At 37.9% G+C, this 20,937-nt stretch overlaps 1 long non-coding RNA gene across 1 annotated transcript in view; it reads right to left on the bottom strand.

The window, feature by feature from the left end:
- Window positions 1–19,866, bottom strand: part of LOC128809554 (uncharacterized) — a 48,015-nt gene extending 28,149 nt beyond the window's left edge. The window contains exons 1-2 of the long non-coding RNA XR_008437769.1: window positions 19,502–19,866; window positions 17,875–18,114 (exon numbers count right to left, since the gene is read on the bottom strand). This is a non-coding gene — a long non-coding RNA (uncharacterized LOC128809554). The remainder of the gene's footprint in view (window positions 1–17,874; window positions 18,115–19,501) is intronic.
- Window positions 19,867–20,937: the final 1,071 nt, after the last annotated feature.

Genomic DNA, 20,937 nt, shown 5'->3' with positions numbered 1-20,937 from the left:
CTTGAGGAAATATCCCCTTTTCATGTGACAGCACCACTTGGTTTCCCCATCATACATAATTTCTTAGCTCTGTTGTTTCTAGCTTCTTTCCACTTTTTTTTTTTTTGCACTCTCATCTCTCTCTAATGTTATTCTGGTTACTACCTTCTCTGTAAGAGTTTATTTCAGAACATTTTGATTTTGACAAAAAAAGAAAAATATTTTGACTAGCAAAGCTCAAAAGGCAGTGCAGGATTTTACATAATCCAGAATTATCCTGCACTGTGCTCACTGCTGTACTGCCTTTACATTTTATAAACATTTCCAGAATGAAACAGTATTGGTTAGTGTCTTAAGATTGTAGATAATGATAACAACTGATGCATAAGATTAATGTATATTCATGAGCAGAATTATAGCTGTGCATGAAAGCACTACATTAGTGCTTGGTAATCAACATCTGCTTTACCTTTTTTTTTTTTAAAGTTAGCACAGTTACTAATCAAAGATAATTACACCATTGCCATTTGAAATATTTATCACAAGTTCTGTAGTAGGAAGAACAAGAAATACATTTTTTCTGTACAGTTACATGCAGTACTAACTAAAGCTAGGCCAATAACATTGTGTGTGGCTTTCCAAAGCTTCTTTGTAGAGTTTTGGCATGGAAATAATAATTGTAAAGAAGTAATATTTTTTAATTTGAATACAACCTTCTACTTAAGAATCACAAGTTGATAATTAATATTAATAAACTATGTGCAGTAGAAAGTACAGAATCACTGAATATCCTCATAATGGTAAAACTAAGGCACAAAATGGAGCAAGCTTCTGAAGAAGTGACAAAAGCAAGAAGTGACACTCATCCTCTTGCTCTCACTCCTCAGATTTAGACAACCTTCTGAAAATAAGAAAGAAATGGAAGGATCCTTTCCATTCTTTTCAAACTACAGAAGGATATGAGTAATGTTTTCATTGTGGATGACTACATATTAATTCTATAAGAAGGATAAGTAAGAGGCCAACATAACAATAGTTCATTTTAAACTACAAAATACACAAATTCATACAGAAAATTCATACACAAAATACAAATGGAGGAAAGTTTCTAACTTCTTAAATTTGGATTTGAATTAGATAACATTTATGTCTGCTCAGTTTAGATGGGTAATTTCTTTACAAAGAAAGAACAGACCCAGTGACCTCAGCCTTTCCTCATAAAGCTTCTCCTTCAGACCCTTCACCATCCTCCTGGCTCCCCTATGGACGCTCATGTATGTATTCTAAATGTCCATATATGTTTGTAAATTACTTAATATGGCTTTAAAAATTACCCAAATATAGTTACCTCTTATTTTGGGGGGCTTTTTAGCTTTTTATAACAGGATGCAATGATTTTCCATTTGTGTGAATCGTCAAATGGGAATGTGTAATCATAATAGCTGAAAATTATAAACTCTTAATATTTTCTATTGTACCAGGAAACCTTAAACTTCCACCAGCATTGAGATGGGATACACTGCTTTTAAAGAGTCCCATCCCATCAGTTAACACCAAAACAATTTAATCCTGTTAAAACCATCAGGCCCGGAGCTAGTCACTAGAGGTGTACAGTACTGCAGAGTGTCATTATGTTGGTATGGCTTTATTGGCACAGCCCTGAGGTTCATATCACCTGGGCCCCTGCAAAATTCTGCTTCAAGTCCTGGCAGTCCTGCCTCTTCCCTGTGGCTTTCTGGAGCAGTAAAATCAGTTCCATGCAATTTACCCAGGAAGGGTCGTTCAGGAAGGATCCTAAGCCCAAGTTGCTATCAACAATCTGTGAATTTTCTGGCACTTTTCAGATCAGTTCTGTTCAAACATCTAGCCATAAAATTAATTTGTAAGAATGGTGCTCCAACTCCAGTGCCTTACTTCACTTCCCATCCTGTGATTTTTTTTTTACTAGCAATTCCAACTCCAATAAAACCCCAATGAAAGACACAGCCTGAAGTTTTGTCTAAAATGTGACGTGCTGCGTAGATGCCTGTTCAGATTTCTCAGCGTCAGACCTTAGTTCTTTCCACATTGACCATTAACAAGGCAGAGCAATTTAACACCTTGGAAGTCAATGGCTGCAAGCAGCAATAGCTCAAGGTCTGCTCATGGGCACAGCGTGCTCCACAAGCTGCCTGACAGCCATCCAGATGGGTGCCTGGGATCAGCCTGCACTTTTCTGCTCCAGTGGCAGAGCCAAGGGGCTGCCACAGCTGCCAGCAGCGTGGACCTCATGCTGCCATCCACAGAGACTCTCCTTACCAGAGGGGCTCTGATTTAGAGGGTCCCTGCTTCTCCAGACAGCAGTTTTGACTGAAGGACAAATCAAGGTTAAGCATCTTTCTGAATCCAAGTTTTAAGGCAAATTTTCAGTGGGCTAATGCAGAATGAAAGAGGAGTCCACATCCTACAGCAGCATGGACTAAGAGGCATCTGTGTATCAACCAGTTGCCATATTTTGTCAATGGAGCCAGGTCTGGCTCTTCTGCCAATGCCAGGAGTGAGATCTCTGCCACAAAAAGCCTCTAGCAGACAGCAATTGCAGCAATTGCAAAGTCCTGTGCACTTGGGGCCCGCACGGAGCCCACGTTGGCTCAGAAGTGGCTGATACTGGGAAATGAACATGGATGATGCATCAAATAGGCAGGAAACCAGTGAAGGGTTACAGTGCCCCACTGCATTGTTTTTTAAGATTAGTATCTTCTTCATCATATTTATGAGAACACAAAGCTCTCAGGTAGTCAGGAATGCAACTGTACTATTTCCCAAAGACAACAATTAAAACATAATCAGCAATCAGTGTTTGGAACACAATAATCTGTAAAAATGCTTAGTTTGAAATCCACAAAACTTTCCTATTAAAGTCTGAAATACTGTTGCTGCTTAAAGAATTATTAACAGAGAATGTTTGTTTCTCTAGGCATCAACTTCCTCAGGTCTTAGAGCAGCTTTGCTTGTCTGTATATATTGAGGTGGTGATGAGCACTGCAAAAAGAGATGACAAATAGTTCTGAACTCCACTGCAGAGTAATAAACATATCAACATGCCACTTACAAGCAGAAATTACTGCAATCTCAGTGCTTGAAAATTAACGATGGGGGGAGGTGACACATGCACAGCCACTGAAAGCAGGGCAGGATTTTTATTGGCAGTATCCACTCATTTATGCTGCAAGTTCATATTCCTCATATGCTTAAGAATGACAGTCCATTAAGTGGGAGGGGACAGAAGAATGATAATTTTTATTAATTGTCACAACACATTGTGGCGGGGGGGGGGGGGGGGGAAGTGAAGAAGAGGAATACACCACTTCTTTGTTTTCCATAGAACAAACCCTCCCATTTCCATGAAAATGCGCTCTATTAAAAAAAAACACAAAAAACTGTTTGTTCAGAATCACACTAGTCGGGATTTAATAATACAGCTGCTGTGGATCTTCATGTCTCCAAAAAGGCTAAAGCAGCTGCCTGCCAGTAAAAACTGGATTGGGAACAACCCACAGATATGAATATATTATTGGTAGTCTCTGAGTGGGCTGGAGAACCTCACAGAGAGCCTTGAGGCAGTGGCAGACCGTGGATAGCTGCCTTTCCTAGCATTGGTTAACCTCAGAGTGATGTGTAAAGCCACAGGACGTCCTGTGAGGCATCCTGTTGGGAAGGGGAGGGGGCAGAATGGCACACAGCATTTCAGGAAGACCAGACTAAGAAACAACAGGTCTTGGATTCTGGATACACTGGAGCTTGATGAAGTTGATGCCCCAGTCTGTCAAGTTTCACATCATGGGTAGAAAAAATAATGACTTTAAGTGATTAATTACACAGGTAATTGTGTAATTGTGTAATTGAAGATATCCTCTAAATGATGTGAAGTGGTATAGAATAACTGGATCCTAGCCATGCCCCTTCCTGGTTACTGCAAAAATTAATCCTTTTCTGGCTGGACAATCATTCAGAGCAGAAAAGCTTTTGGATCTACTCTTTCTAGATGGACTGAAGTGAATTTGATGGGCTGGAGGAAGCTCTGATCAATTGTGCAAATTTTCTCACAACACCTTGCATATATGGTTAGGTCTCCATTAAAAATCAGGTCTCTTGGTCCAATCAGTGTGGAATTTATTTTAAAAAATAGCCTGGAAGTGCAGGATCCTATGCATTAAACTAAAAGTGCTTTTGAATCAGGGACCCAGTACATGAAGAACCAATAGATTTTGCTTAAGAATTGAAATGCTTTTTGCCAGATCTAATATGCCATTTATGATGACACATAATTTATGATTATACAAGCCACATGTATTAATTACTGCTAATTTTATGCACTGTCCAGAGTAATTTGGGTTGCACTGTTACAAAGCATTTCAAAGTTTCCATAGTCTCCTAGAAGTTACGCTCCCTGATGAAAGTTGTGGTTGTTCTGCCTGGAAAAGAGAAGGTTTCATGAGGACCTCAGAGCAATGATCCAGTACCCGAAGGGGCCTGCTGGGAAACCAGAGAGGGATCCTTCACCAGGAACTGCAGTGACAGGGCAAGGAGTATAAAAGGAAAGAGGGAAGATTCAGCCAGGTATTAGGAAGAAATAGTGTACTGTGAGGGTGGTGACACATTGGAACAGGCTGCCACTCTGCTTCCCCTCATTCAGGGAGGGGTTGGGATTAGATGATTTTTAAGGTCCATTCCAACCCCTTAGCATTCTATGATGCTATAATTTTTCATTAGCTTAGCACGCATTTCAAAGTGCAGTGGGCTGTTTCTGTTTTACCATTTTGATTATGCAAGACCATAAGCTGCTTTATGAATTATATTATAAAAGCATTTTCATTCTTAAGTTGCAATTACATAGCAAATGTGAAATCAAATCAGAATGCTGGGGTTTGCAGTCAGATTAGCAGAAGTACAGACATCTCTAAGACAGATGCCACCACCAGGGCAAAAAGCTGCAAACAGGTCCAACTCCTTGGAGTTAACTAAATGTCAGTAGTAAATTCAGCCACTATTTGAAAAGGAATTTACTTTTTCTGTGTCTGATAGAGAAAGGTTTGTGGCTGCCTATATGGCTGCTTCCTTACTCACATCACCAAGAATCCTTCATTCTGGACCTTTTTCATGCACAGACTAAATAAAATCCTGACCTAGTTCTCTTCTGAAAAAAGGTTTGCTGCCCTTTGTGTGACATCTGATCAACTGAGGCAAGGAGAGAGCAGAGATGAAGAGTGAACAGAATTACCAAAGCAATGTTCTTGCCACTGAAAGGAGGGCTACTCTCCTGCTAGTCATCACAGAAATGGTGCAGGGAGGACAAGGGCTTCATTCTGAATGCAGAACAACAATGTCAAGATCTATTAAAGCTTCTCTTGGAACAGGAAAATCTCACATAGAGAATCCCTAACAGTCTCCCACTAGCGAGGCATGACATCTTCACAACTTGGAGTAAAATACTTAAGATTTTTGTGCAAGTCTTACATTTTCTGAGGATAATTCTCCACACCTGTCATCCTGGCTTCTGATAGCAATGTCAAAGATTCTCAGAATAATGCTTCAGAACACATTAAACGAAGGAAATATTAAGAAAATGCCCAACAACTGCAGTGTTTGAAAGAAATAATTACAAAGAAAGTGTGAAACAGAAATGTACAAAAGCACATCTTGATTCCCATTCCAAGTACCTGGAGCTCAGTTGTATCAATCTACCAGGAAGACTGAGCCTAAAACTTCATAACTTGAGAGTTATTTACAGCTTACAAAAATTCCAAGTGAGCAAAACCAGAGGAGTAATTCCAACCTTTTTAGTAGCTTCCATCAGAAGCGAGAACAACAGAAAAGAGATGTTTGGCCAAGATGAGAAGAGGACAAGGGAGTAGAAGGACAAGTTAATCTCTTTTGAGAGCCACTAGATTTTTGGTAGTTAAGACTCTCTAATCCTTCTTCTATATACATTAATCTCTTAAAGATATCTTAAAGAAGCAGCTTGAGTAGATGCTGAAAATGAGCAAGTGTGTTGGCCTTGCTGCAGCAGAGGACTAAGACCCACTGATATGAAGAAATATAGCCCATGGTGTTTCTGTGACTGAAACATTACATTTACAGTGACAGAAAGGATATAAAGCCTGAGGATTTCCTTCCATGCTTCCTTTTTAGTTTACTTTGTGGAAGCACAAAACTATAATCTTCTTATTCAGAAGGACAAAAAGGAAAAAAAGACAAATCTTTATTCCAACTCCCCACCTTTATTCCATACACAGGAGCTATACTAATTTATTCCCTTGGCTTTGACCTTTCCAAAGGAAATAGTCTTATTTTGCTCCAACATTTATCACTGGGCCAAAATGTCAGCACTGTCAGTGGTGTTTTTTAACAGTACTTGTAACAATGGCTTGCAATGCGATTCTGGAAATGGAGACTCTGATGCGCTGGTGGATATGGTATCTCCTCCTCAAGGGGCACAAACAAAATGGAATATCACAATCACTTTTCCCCAGTACAAAAACTCACAACTTGATTAGAAAAAGGTCATGGAAGGCTTTTATTTCTAAATATATTATGTCTGTGAAGGCAGTAAAGGCAGCAGCAAGTTAGCATAAATAGGTTTTCTTTACCAGTACTGTGATTCTGACAATTTCCCTACCTATTGGTTTTTCTTGCACTCTGTACTGATTTGTTCAATAATCTGAATGGCTGCTTTCATCTGAACCACAGTGCATTATCAAGACTGCCTTGTTTTTTTCTTCTTTTCAATTCATTGTCTGAAGTCGGTACCATAATGAATCAATAGACTGGGTGTTCTGATGGTAACAACACAGACTTCATCAACCTAAAGAGGCACTTCCCATGTTAGCAGTCATCTGGCATATCACTTAATGAGGCATCTATATTATGACCAGCGAAAACTTATCTATTCTAACTGAGCTGTAAAAAGACTATGCTTTATATAGACACACACACATACATGGTAAGTATGTTTTGTGGTTTGTCACCATCAGTAGCCTTGTCAATATGCTGGTAATGTGGTGTTTTATTTATAAGTCAACAGAAAAGAATTTGAAGCAAAATTTGCTGCAAAGATTTAAAGCAGGAAACAGAATTTGTTTCACAGGAAAAACAAAAGAAAAGAGATAAAGAAACTGGGGACAAGGAAGGAGATATCAACCAGCCTGTTGTTTTCCCCATGTGAATTAATGAGGGATTAAGACTGTTCTTGAAAGATTTTATACCAACTTGTTGGGTTGTTGTAATTTTATCATTCTGCAATGGATTACCATTTCTTGAAGTGAGTGCAACACTGGAATCCACTTCTACTAACTTAACACTAGTTTGACTAAGGTGACTCTCCCTGGAGTCAGACAGGGCAGGTTTAACCAGTTTCAGTCAGTTCCTCATGCTTGAAATTAGGCCAGACTCAATTGTTTATGGACCCATTATCAGGGTCTATTTGTAGTCACATCTTTTTGATATACTTAATCATTCTAAGATTGAGTATAAGGATGACTATGCTAAAATATATTAGATATATGTCCTATAACTTAATTGCTAGGAGATATAACCTATTTTTAATTCTCCTGAATCTTACCTCTTCCCTGGGTAGAGCATGCATTCTTCAATGTACAGAGTCCTCTAAAAATCCAAATCTACTCTCAGGCAAACAGATGCCTGGTGACTGACTGGGGAGAAAAGGTATGAAAAAAATTGAAGTTTCTATTGCAGTTTGCCACAGAGCATTGATACAGAAATTAGAGTTATTTAAGCACCTTTGTGTAAGGATAATTTTTATTTCACTGTTGTCTACAGGTTATGTTCTCAGGAGGGACATGTTTTAATCAATACAGCCCCAGCATTAACAGCAGTGTGGTAAGATTCCACAGCATCTGCTTTTTTCAAGGTCCATAAGCATATTGCAGAAAGCTTCTGTGTGTCTCTACGGACCCTCTCCACTCTTCATCCCCACAGTCTTGGTGCTACTGTGTCTTTATGGGATGCCAACAACTTCTTTCAGCTATCAAAGAGCTCAAAGCAGGGCTGAAGTTAATAGCTCAGACCATACACACTAATGGTTCTTAGTAAATTGATATGTTATTATTGCTTAATTTTGGTAAACATTCTTACGGGAAAGTAGTGTCTCAATTGCAGCCCATCTAAAATAAGCTCATTTATGCTAATGTCTTTCTCCTTGACACTCAGTAAATTCTTCCTAATGCATTAATTATGACTCCAGATAGACCAATGATTATTTCATATATGCTAATTAGGAATCATTTTATTCAGTCTGCCACACATATCAGTAAACAAGTGGAATGAATTCCCCACAGGGAGGATAAAAAGACAATGATTTCCCTTCCAATGAAGCTTAGACAATTTACCCCACAAACAAGATATAATTAGAGAGAAATGAGGACTTAGAAAAATACACTTACAGGTGTGAGAGACACCAAAACCATGTTCTTTCTCAGTGATAGAATAAAGCAGATTCTTAGCTAATTCCTTAGCCAAAATCTCATTCTCAGTCAATGAGTTTTTACTATCTATGATTAGGAAGTGCAACCACCTTCTACAAAGTAAATAAAAATTGCAATCAAATTAGTTCCATTTGTAGCAGAACAAATTGATACCCAAGAAAAGTGTAATTTCAGCCCTAGTTGTGGAAGAGATAGAAGTCTGAAGAAAAGTGTATGACACATCACTGTCATTTGCATGCTTTGAATGTCAAGGTTAAAACATGGTGTACAGAAGTTTTTGCTGCTAATGCTTGTGACCCTTACTGCTGCTAAATCCCACAATTCTACAACTGGGTCATGTATACCTCTTGTTCATGACTGCTGTATAACTAACAAGGATGTCTCCATAAAAACATAATTTCAGGCTTAAAACCAACCAAAGAAAAACATAAAATTAATTATAAGAAGTAACATCACTTAACATACTGTTAAGCACAAACTCTTAGAACTCCATGACATAAATGATAATGTATTACAGGATCAAAGCTGGCAATTTTTATGTGCAGGTCAGATCTCTAAATATATATATAGGGTTGAACTCGGGGAAAAACTTATTCTGTGTGGATATGACAATTTCTACTTGATTTTTCTTTCCATGTGTTACATCAAGTTAACTCTGTAAGTTTACACACTCAGGGCCTAGAGTTCTGCTGAGTACATTCTAAAAACATGAATAAATATTATAGAAGACTACAATCTAAATTCAACTACCAATTTTGATCCATGAGCCAATCTACAACAAAATTTGGTCTTCCAAAATCAGCTGTTTCTCTATTTGAAGGTTGATTGGTTAATATAGATCTAGCAGTAACTTGTACAAACAGGAAAATATCAAAGTCTGAATGAACAGGCCACATATGGTTCAGGAACAAATAATTACTCTGAAGGCATCTACTTTTTGGGATATGCCATTTTTCTATAAACTCTCTTTCAATTGTAAGCATGTACCTATATTAAAAAAAAAAAAAAAAAAAAAGAAAAAAAAAAAGAGAGAGAGGCAAGTGAGAAATTGCCTTTAAGAAATCCACAGTTAATTCTATTGTGAATCCTGTGACTGCAGAAGTGGGATGAACTGCACTGTCCTAAGAGAGACACGTACTATTGCCTGCAAGGAAACAAAGTACAAATATTTACCTTAATTATTCTAAAGTCTAAGAGTGTTGGGATGAAACCTGGGCCAGTTTCTAGAATCTAAAAAAGTGAATGTCATCCTACAAAGAATCCAAGGAATATCAATGAACCTTATAACAAATTAATGCTGTCAGATGTACTTTTGTGTGTTAGTTAGGCTGAAGAAAATGAAAGTACCTTTCCTTAGGCAGATGAATTGAAACTCAAAGTGACTAGAAATTAATGCACAAATTAATGTAAAATTAATGTATTCTTAATACTTAAGAATATGTTGGTTCTGGATTTTGTGTTTCACAGCAGTGAGCAGTCCATAAAAGCTTCCAAATTAATCTGGCAAATAAACTATACTAAGTTATTTGTTGGTTTGTGTTTGTTGTTTTGTTTTTTTTATTTTCCTGTTTTTATTTTTTGGGAACTTGAAGAACACTTTTTATCAACGGAGACACAAAAAATACAGTACTGAAGATATGCTATCAAAAGTAAACATCCTTGTGTGAAATCATCCCTCTACATTTACACTACCATCATCACATTTTTTTTCAAGCAAGGCAACTCCTTACCATAAGGATCAGCAGGCATACAAAATTATTCCTAATCAAGGTAAAAAAAGACTGAAATCTGCTAGTGACTCTGTGAAATGTTAAGGGGAAAAAGTCTAGGATTATTAAAATTAACATCAGTCACCTTAGACAGAAAATCCTTAACTGTCCAGTTAGATTACTCAGCCATTCAGACTCCATGCAGATAAGGGCTACTTACAGGCTGTTTAAACTCTGCTACAGTTCTAATGAATGCAGAATGGATGAGTTAGAAAAGCAAGAACCTTGAGAAAAAAATAAGAGAAAATGTAAATTCTAATTTCATTCATGTACTTCTGTGTATGGGGGCTGATATCCAGTTGAGTGGTTGCTGCAGTTTATGGAAAAGGTAATGAAACATCAGATGGGTACTGTTCAAGAGCATTACCCATAACGATCACATTGTAAGCTATTAGCAGTTTTAAATACATAAATATATTACAACTAATGGGATGTGTGTTTACAGCAACACGGCAAGGTTACTTTGCCACTATTTTTTAAAGAAATTGAAATACTACATTATCTGCTTATTGTGTTGTTTAAAAGGGAGACTATTCCCTTAATGTTAATTTAAACAAAATTATGAAGAGAAAAGTTAAACTTTTGTACAATGTATTGAAAATTGATTAAATTGTAATGATGGTCCCTTGCTGGTAGTAGAGCAGTAGCACGCTTCACTTGTCTTTCAATACACTACCTTAATATTCAGATATATTTATCTCACAAAACATCAAATGAAACCCCAAGTAAATCCAAATTTTTACGGATTTTTAGTATACAGAAGTAGGGGAAATTTCAATGAACTCATTTTTTTTTTTTGTTCTTCACAGAAAACCAAAAGTTACAGGAAACCTTCATAATTTTATTTTCATCTTCAACAGCCATCTTCTCACTAGAAAATATTTTACATGGTTTTGTTAGTTCTCTAAATTTTTATTTATTTTTGAAATAAATGAAATTAAAACCAATAGCTCAAGGTACATAATCACCTTTATTAACACCTATTTAGCACTACTCATATTAGTGATTGGCTTCACGGGAGGTAAGACATCCCAGTAGGCTTTTTCACAATATGGACATGAAATCTTCACCCACGTGGTTGATCCTGCAAGCACAATGGCATCTTCTTGGAGGAACAGCAGGATAGGGATAGTTTGCTACTAACTCCACCATCCTCTGCAGCATTTCACACCTCTGGGGGTTTCACGATTCACTCAGGTTTGTGTTCTGTGTTTCTAACATACCATGATTAAATACAGCATGATTAAATCAGTACTTGTGGGTTGGAGATAGGTGGATCTCCTCAGTCAGACAAGGAAGACTGGAAGATAGCATATTAATAACACCAATAAATAAAAGCTTTTCAGTGCAACTCTGCTGAAGAGTCAATGTGAATGCAGGTTCCAACCCAGGTGGCATTTCTAAACCCATGACAGAACGGTGCATCTCAATGTCTCACAGCTCAGTGCTACACATATAAGACTAATTTGCCTATCAGTGTTTTTGTATTAGCAACTGGTTTTGAGCAGCTTTCTACTTTTCATACATTTCATATGAATACAAAGAAGAAACTGATTTCCTGATCAAAATTTGCAGTTATATTCTGACATTCAAGCCAGTTACTTTCATTTGTTTATGAAAATTCCTGTTCCACTGATAACTTTTTCAAGAAAATGATGTCATTGTGCTTCTTATAATATTCCAGAGGGAAGGATCTGAAAATGCTTTGCTACATTTCAACTTACATTTGTTTAAAAGCACAGAATTTATTTTCAAGCCTTTTAGGATTTGATTACTTGTTTGTGGGAGTAGAGAAGCAGTGCTGAAGCAGGAAGAGGAAGCAGTAAGTCGGGTACTTAATTTTCAAATCTGGGAATTATCTTCTTTTCCAGTGGACACAAAAGTTATCTTCTGGACAAGATTCCCATCAATTATATGAGAAGTTTTAGAACTTTCATTAAAATGGATGGTAGTTTTAATTACTTAATACATAATTGCTTCACAATCCAGTCATGTTTGCAGAGACGATGTTGGAGGACCAATGGAGCACAGTACAGTTTAGCCAACAAAACTAACTCCCAACACATCCCCTGTACTGAGGTGAGAGGAGGTCCTACACTAAGGCATCTTCCTGGTACCTTACTTGGAGAGGTCCTGGCAGGAACTAAGCCTCTATTCAGCTTTGATCTTTGGCATTGCATGACCACCACAAACACAGTTTGATCTAAAGTGAGAGCTGGCTCACAAAAAAAGTCAGATGATCTCTTAGTAGTATCTATGAGAAGAGTGTGGATCTTGAGAAAATATCTAGGAACCCAAGTCACATAGCACAGTTCTCTTATGCTAGAATCTGTGCAAATCTAAAATCAAAAGATTTTTGGCATTCTAAAAATAAATGAGAAATATTTGCAGGTAACACTGGAGAAAATGCACTTTTGTAGTCTGTTTAGTAAGATGTTCGTAATGTGTGGGTTTACAAATAAAACACTTCAGTTTAAATTAAATCAGGCAAGAAAAATCAGGAAATGGAGAATGTCAAGAAAACCTTAGCAAGCCACCATAGGAAGGATGAACTCTTTACCTTCATGCTTAGAAGAAGCCAGGAGAAAATAGACACACTCATTATTACATCCATTTGCTGTAGTTGAAATAAAATACCTTATATTGGTGATCATGTAATCAGAGATGCATTCTGTCCTGGAGCAGGGTTCCTCCGACACTGAACTGAAATCCATGCTGAAGTTCCCACCTGCAAGTGCAACGACACACTGACACACTTCTCTCCTTTCAGCTTACCACATATCAGTTTCAACCTCATAAAATATTCAGCATTAGGAAATTTCACAGACCACTAAGTTTATAAAATTCTATTTGATATTTCTTTAAGATGATTTCTACAGATATAATTTTGTTATATTTAATGATCAGTTCAGTAAAGTGGCTTTTAAAAAATATTTTCTTTGGAATATTTTTCTCCCTAGGAGCTCTTTTCCCCACTTATATTTAGGAGTCAAGAAGATCCTGCTTGACCAGCAAAGTTGACCATTTTTTGGTCTCAGTGAAAAAGAAAACATCATTGAAAAAAAACCCTGATGTGATCACTAACCAATATGATTGAGAATTGAGTTCCACTATATCTGTGTATGACAGCAAGAGCATTCAGCACTCATACAGAAAAAACAGAAAAATAAACATTCAGCAAATATAAATACTCTGCATATTATATAGAGCAAAATCAAAAGCCCACTGATTAGAAAGAGACTGCAGCAAACTGTAATCAAAGTTTTGATTTGAATTTTTTTCTTCTTTGGCTGTTTCAAAGGCTTCTTGATTCTCTAACATAATATCAGAAAATTTAACATAAGGAAGCTCAATGGGCATCTGAAATTTCGGAGTTGCTCTTCACCTTCTCTATCATTATTCCTAGTATTTCAGAGAAGCATATCCAGCTTGAATACATCCTCAGATTACTTGGCAGAAATGCTGTGTGCCTCCAAATCACCAGTGTGCTTGTCTGAACAGAACATCCTTGGGGAGAATGGGATGTGTGAGCCCTCCTGCTTCCATACAGAATCAAAAACCTGAAAGAAAATTAGCTCAACATACAGAACTAATTCTAATCATTCATGTCTTTCATGCATGTTAGTTGAGCATTCCCATTGCTCCACACCTGCGTTGATAATCACTACAAAGTATGATTTGAACATCAGACAGTGTTGTCATTAGAAAGTAATTAGTTTTAATTTGTTGTTAATGATAAAAGAACCAGCGATTCAGGTTTGTTTAAAACTCCGCATCTCTTTTACAATGATTTTTAGTTAGCCCCATTTTTATGATGCTGTAAGACTACCATTCCTGATTACATTACTCCTTGTTCATACAGGTATTAATCTTTCACGGATAACGTGGCCTGTTTCTAATGAATGCCTTAAGCCTTAGAATAAAAGCACTCAATTTAGGTTCTTTAGAAATAGTGTCTCATTGTAATCACATAGGAGATTGATTAAATACCTTGCTGTCCAAATGACTTCAGAAAATTAATGGACCCAATCGAAGTAAAAACCTCTGTGTTCTTTTCTTGTAACAAAATAAGGACAACCTAAATGTAAAAAATTGCCAAGAAGATTATATAAGCAATCAGCTGCTAACAATGCTTTTCTAAATGAGCCAATGTATCAACATTATGCAGAATTCAGGCTTTATTCAGGCTTCATTGGGAAGAGCAATTATACCAGAGAAATAATAGTAGAATTTTCTCTCTTGTTAATAAAGGGTAATAGTAGAATTTTGGAGGTTATCATAAAACCAGTAAGACATTTTCAAACTGAAAGACAGGAAATTTAGGTTAGATATACAGAAGAAATTCTTTATTGTGAGGGCGGTGAGACACTGAAACAGGCTGCCCAGAGAAGCTGTGGATGCCTCATCTGTTACAACCCACATCTAAGACAGGGTAACTAAGGTTCCTGTTAATAAATCCCTTGGGGTGAATTAGAGTGAAAGAACACTGAATGACCAGCATATATATGAATAAGTTTTATTTTAAAACTTTGTAATTGCAGTGGAAAGAATGTATGTGGCCATTTTGGTTATTTTTTATAGAAGTATGAAAATTCCTGAAGAAAATACATAAGGAAAAGAAAGTGAAGGAAATGATAATGGATAGTAAATAGCAGAGAGGAAAGATATCTGTGGATCTGGCAACAAGACCTGATGGTTGCAATTTTGACGTCTGTGGTCAGAGTGATGGTCACAGTCCTTATCTGTTGCGAGTGGGGGTCCACAAAACAAAAAGTTCATCGAGTTGTATACATTCAAGTTGGCATTGGGAATGCCTAGGTCTTCCCCCAGGGATTTTTCGTGTCTGATACAATGCTATGGGACATGTGTAGTGTTCTGATGGAGTTTCTGAAAAGGGCTGTGGGGTACTTTGGGGTCCTTGGTTGGTCCATAGCTCCCCCTGGGAATATGACTGCTGTTGCCCCTGCTTCTTGAGACTGCAGAGCTGAGTGGTCATCATAGACCTGAACAGGAAAATTTGCTCCAGAGAGGTGCTGCTCTACTTTCATACAGCCCCCAGCTTTCCAGGCATGTCCTGCTCTAGCTTGACTGCTTGAATGATCATGGGAGTTTGAGGCATAGCAATGCATTAACTCCTTACTGCTCAGCCTTCTACACCATCCCTGGCAGTGTTCAAAGCCAGGCCAGATGGGGAATTCAGCAACCTGGTCTAGACAAAGGAACTACTGCACATGGCAGTGAGGTTGGAACCAGATGATCTTAATGGTCCCTTCAACTCAAATCATTCCAGGATTCTATGATTCCAAGACTTACAATTAGATATTTTCAGATATTTTCAGAACCAGACATGAAAAAGTAGGGAAATGTAGAACCATTGCTTATTCCTATCTCAAATAGCTGGATGAGGATTTTGAAACTGGCATCAACATCAGCTTCTGAGCTTTCTTCTGCATGTTATGTGTGCCTAATTATGCATGTGGGGAGATCATTTCACACAACATTCTAACAAGAAAAGGCACATTTCACCTTACTGGAAGTACGCAGGAAAAACCCACCAGGACAACAACCTAGTGCTACCTTATTTCTTTATGGAGAATGCCTTTACATTATCTATTTTGGGGAGAAAAATATGTCTTTGTATTTATTTAGTATATGATACATTTGGAGTGCCTTTAGATCCATTGATGCTACTGAAGTGGAACTAATAACTAAAAATCTTCAGAAAGAACTGTCAGTAAAGTTGGTTGTTTGCAGAGAAAAGACTTCCATGAATTTGGAAGTATGTTTTAGATTATTTTTCTCTGTGCACTTACACACCTACATCTGAGAACAAATTGATATGCTGACAGTCAAAAAATGAAGCAATTAAAAGAGCAGAATTGAAGTTGCTGCCAGTATCAGCGAAACTGCAGTAGAAGAGTTTGGAGTTTAAGTACAAAAGATGCAAAAAGAGGTAAGTAACAGCAACACACTCTGAATCAGGCATTTAAATGAATGGCCAAACAAAGGCACTGGGGGCTCACAGTAAAATGCAGGACATAAGGACATTTTGCAAGAGATAAACTTGGAAGAGATGCTGAAAGCCTTTCTACAATATCCACCTTAAGATATGCCAATTTAGTAAAGGAAGACAGCTTTAGACAAAAGAAAAGTTGACTATATGTGGGTATGAGCAGGAGAGTTCCACAAACAGGTGATAAGAGCATCCCTTTAAATCTCAAAGCCCCAGGGTGCACAGGACCAGCCTGGACAGAGAAGTCCTGGCTAGCATCTGCACAATATATATCCAGGGAGATGATGAGCATCTGCACAATATATATCCAGCATCTGCTGTTGTGGAGCCAAGCTGAGTCATCACTACAACTGGCTTTCCCTTTTGCCATATATACTACATTCTGTCCCTCTGCTGAAATTAAAAACCAGTCTCCCACTCCCATGCTTGAACAGGTTTTTGTGTTTAAATTACATCCATTAATTTCAGTATTCCAGTCTGCAGAAGTCTACACAACAGCTCATTACAACTTTCCAAATTTCATAACAAACCCAAAAATTATATCCTTAAGTTTCCCTCTATTAAAATATGCTGGCAGAAAAAGCAATATTCAAAGTATCCTAACATTGTGTCAAGTAAAAATTGTGAACTTTTCCTTCCCTGAAAGAAAGCATTGCTATGTTTAAAATGTTATATTTTCTCCAACAGCCCATCTCTAATGTGAAAATTAATGTGCCCTGCCTGAGAGCCTCTGCAATAATATTGAATGCATTAAAAATTGCTGCTTCTATTCGATACTGATTAGTTAGCTTTTAAAGTATAACCCGGCCAGCCACAATTACATTTTATTGATTTACATTTTTTATCACATTTTATGTAACATAAAATTAATTTCCAAATTTTTTATCTGGTTAGCAAACATTCTCGCTAATTTGAGAATTTGAAAAAGGCTTCCTGTGAATTAACACAGGAAAAAGTGTAGGAAGGACTTCAAAAGTGTAGCTGCCAGAAGTACTTCACCAGTGTGGCAAAACTGATGGCTAAGCCTAAAAGCCTCATCACGTACCAAAGCAGCTCAACAGTTAAAATAACCACAGAAACCTGTGCTTTTTAACACAATTATTTAAGAAAAAATACATTTTGCCTAAATAAAAAAAAAATAGGCTTTATGGCTTCCCAAAAGGAAATGAAAGAAATTTTCTAATGATTGTCTTGATTTGATTCTAATTTTTTTTTTACAAATGATGCGAAGGAATGACTAGCTGGAAGGTGTTGGGAAGAGAGTAGATCTGTCTTCAAATATTTCCACTGATCTGGTATATTTTTAATATAACTGAATCATGAAAAAATTAAGAATAATAAAATTTTTGCAGCTTCAAATACATTTCCTTATTCTTTCAAATAAAGTAATAATAAAAAAAAGTCACAATGTGAAATTGTGTGGGCCTAGGATCTCTGAGTCATCTTTAATCTGTTGTAATTTAGAACTAGACTGATGAATAATCAGTAATTTAGAACTAACTGAAATTTAGACTGACAAAATAAAATTCACAGAGGCATTCCCAGTTTTTACTGGGTTTGTAGAATCATTTTTACAGCCTACAGCCCACACTCCTGGGACCTCCATCTATACCACCAGAGAAGCTCCAACCTCATGGACCTTTTCCTTGATGGAGGGGGCAGTCATCCCCAAGAAGTGGCCTCTTTCTGGTCAGGCAGGCACTGATGCAAAGCCCAAAGCACGCTCCTCTCCTGAGCAGGGATCTCCAACACCAGCCAGGACAGCTGAGCCCAGCCCTTCCTGCAGTTGGGCAGTACTGGCACCGAGGTCTTACTGCACTTCCACTCATCTTGGTAGAAAATCCAGTTTCTTCCTTCATCTAAAGTGAGACTTTGTCATAAGAAAAGGGAAGTGCTATGTAATTATTGCAGCTGCCTCATTTTTTATACAGTTTTATATCTAGACTGGTACCTTTCCATGACTGCTCTAGACATACAAGTCAGTTGACCCAGTCCCTAGGACAGTTACAGGGGCTTCTGTTCAGCTCTAAAATTAAATGAAATGCAGCATTGCTTTTTACAACCAAGCACCAGCTGGATGGGGCTGAAGAAGTTCTTTAGTGGATATTGCCTAACACCCCTTATCTTAAATGTTGCATCATTAACTTTAAAACTAAGGAAAAATAAATGGAAAAGGAAAAGAAAATTGTGATTAATTATTTTAGAGTTACTTTTAAAAGAAATCATCATTCTGGCATGAAGATCTTGGGAAAGTAGTGAGTACCGTTTCCCAGTTTTTAAATTATTGAACCACAGTGAAGACAGCAACTACTGAAGCAATGGGAAGACACATGCCCAGAGAAGCTGTGAATGCTCTGTCTCTGGAAATGCTCAAGATCAGCTGGGACAGGGCACTGAGCAACCTGGTCTAGTATAACATGTCCCTGTCTATGCCAGGGACATGGAACAAGATGATCTTCCAACTCAAACCATACCAAGATTCCATGAAGATCTGGGCCTGGTGAACTCAGGAACTTAGGAACGTGCCTGTTGGGTGCTGTCTCTGAGGGGGTAGTGAAGGCACGTGTTGTCTACAAACGTGAGCTGCTGAGCTTGCTGCCCCAACAATCATATTGATGCCAGAATGATTTTTGCTTTTCTATTTCCTTCATATATATTCATAGGTCTATTGCTATGTAGTTATATAGCTCCTAGCTAGCCCCCGTACTTCTCCCTACCCTGATAGGTAGAAAGACAAAGCACAATCCAGAGGCTCCAAGCCAGGGCATCCAGGGCCTCTAACCTATCTTGGTTCTTCCTGGGAGCCAAGGTTGAAACTAGCTCTTTGAGACACCTTTCACAAACAAAGTTTAGTTCCTACCTAAATGGAGGCTACAGTAAGAGGTGGAGCCAAAAGGGGGAATTACCTCACCACTTATGTCTGTAATTGGGGATTTTTGTCAATTATGCTAATTTGCTAAACTTATAAAACTGTATTCACCCCACAAGGGGGTGGTCACTTTCCATATCTGCCCCTTGGTGGCCTCCAATAAAGACCAGCCTTTAGATTACATCCTATACGAATATGGTCTCCAAAATGTGTTGCTTTATTTCTAGGTCTTTAAGGCATCAATATTTAGTCTGCATCCAGAGGCTCAGCAGGGCCTGTCATTGAGTATTAGTACTCAGATTGAATAATAAAGGACAGCAACATCCTTGGTTGTGCCTGGCTTTCCCCCTCTGTTGGCAGAAGAACACCTTACATTTGAGTGCTTTACCATCTGTGTGCTATGCTGATGGATGAAGGAGCCCAACACTGACCATCCAATGCTGCTACCAGACTGGAACAGACCTGTCCAGACTCTCTGCACTCCAAAGATATTCATTCAGTGCTCTCAGCATATGCCTCTGCTGGACCCCCGAGGTCTCCTAAGGTCTGCTGTTGAGCACAGGGCCATGTCTGAGCAGCGTGGATGCACTTTGAAGAGCTTTGGGCTGGAACACAGGCTCAGGATAGTACTCAAATATAAATCCCACCAGACTGCAGCGGAATAAATGAACTCTTCAGTAGTATGTGAAGGAAAAGCAATCAATCTGAATGTTCAGCAGCTGTTCACAGAATCAAATATCCAGAGAGGGCTTGAAGTACAACATCTGAGAAGATTCTGTAAATGAGGAGAGCACAACATCTACTTGCAAATGCCAGTAAAGCATTCCCATCCATTTGCTTATATCTGATACTCTAGAAATGTTTCAAGTCTGAGACTCACAGAAGTGGTTCTATTAATTGCAAGAACAAGAGAAATAATCTGCCTTATTTTTTTTCTGTGTTGTACCAAATTATTTTAAAATGGCTTATCATGCTTTTCATGCTTAATCCTATCTGAATTTTGTTATGCTTTGATTTATTTTAGCAAAATCAGCAAAATACTGTGCATTTTTTTTATTTTATAAAACCAATTTTAATGTACTCATTTGCTGCAGAGCCTCGTAAAATGAATTACTAAACAAATGAAATCTTTCACCCTGTATCTGATCTAGTTTGGAGCTGTCCACGGTATGGCAGTAACTGAAGTGACCTACTTGAGAGTTAACTTCTCATTAGCTGGTTTTGAGGGAGAGGAGCTTCCCCAGGGAATAAGAAGAGTCTTGGGAGCATATGTCTTTTGGTTTGATGATTCCATTTGCACTACTCTTATCCCTGAGGCACACTAAGATTATAAGGGGCATACTCTATTTTTCAGGGTGCCACAGCAAAATGTTCACAGCTGCGGTCTAATATTGGACTTCAAGACTTTATTCTGGATATTCTGGAATAATGTCTGATTTCTCCTGGCACATGGAAGGAACAGCAGATTATATACAGCTTCTTCATGCCCAGAATGCTTCCAAAAAGCTCAGAGGATAGTTTGACAGAAACTACATTATATTAGTCTATTTTTTAACATGGGAAATAAGCATTCAAGTTCATATATTGCTGTCTGATGTCACATGATTTGCGTTTGTTACTAACACTGTCTTGTCAACAAATGTCATAAGGCACTGAGATAAGGAGCCATGCAGGCCACCTGAATTAGAACTGGACAACAAATGTAATAGAAAAACCCTGAATCCCATTTGTAAGATCCAGGACAACCACCAGACTGGGTTCAGGCAGTAAGCCAACAGCAGAATTCAAATGGTGAGAACAAGTGTGAGAGGCTCTCACTGGTAT

The sequence above is a fragment of the Vidua macroura genome, chromosome 6, assembly GCF_024509145.1.
Source record: "Vidua macroura isolate BioBank_ID:100142 chromosome 6, ASM2450914v1, whole genome shotgun sequence".
NCBI classification, from domain to species: domain Eukaryota; kingdom Metazoa; phylum Chordata; class Aves; order Passeriformes; family Viduidae; genus Vidua; species Vidua macroura.
The sequence above is the reverse complement of the archived record's forward strand: the minus strand, read 5'-3'. Positions and strand labels throughout refer to the sequence as shown.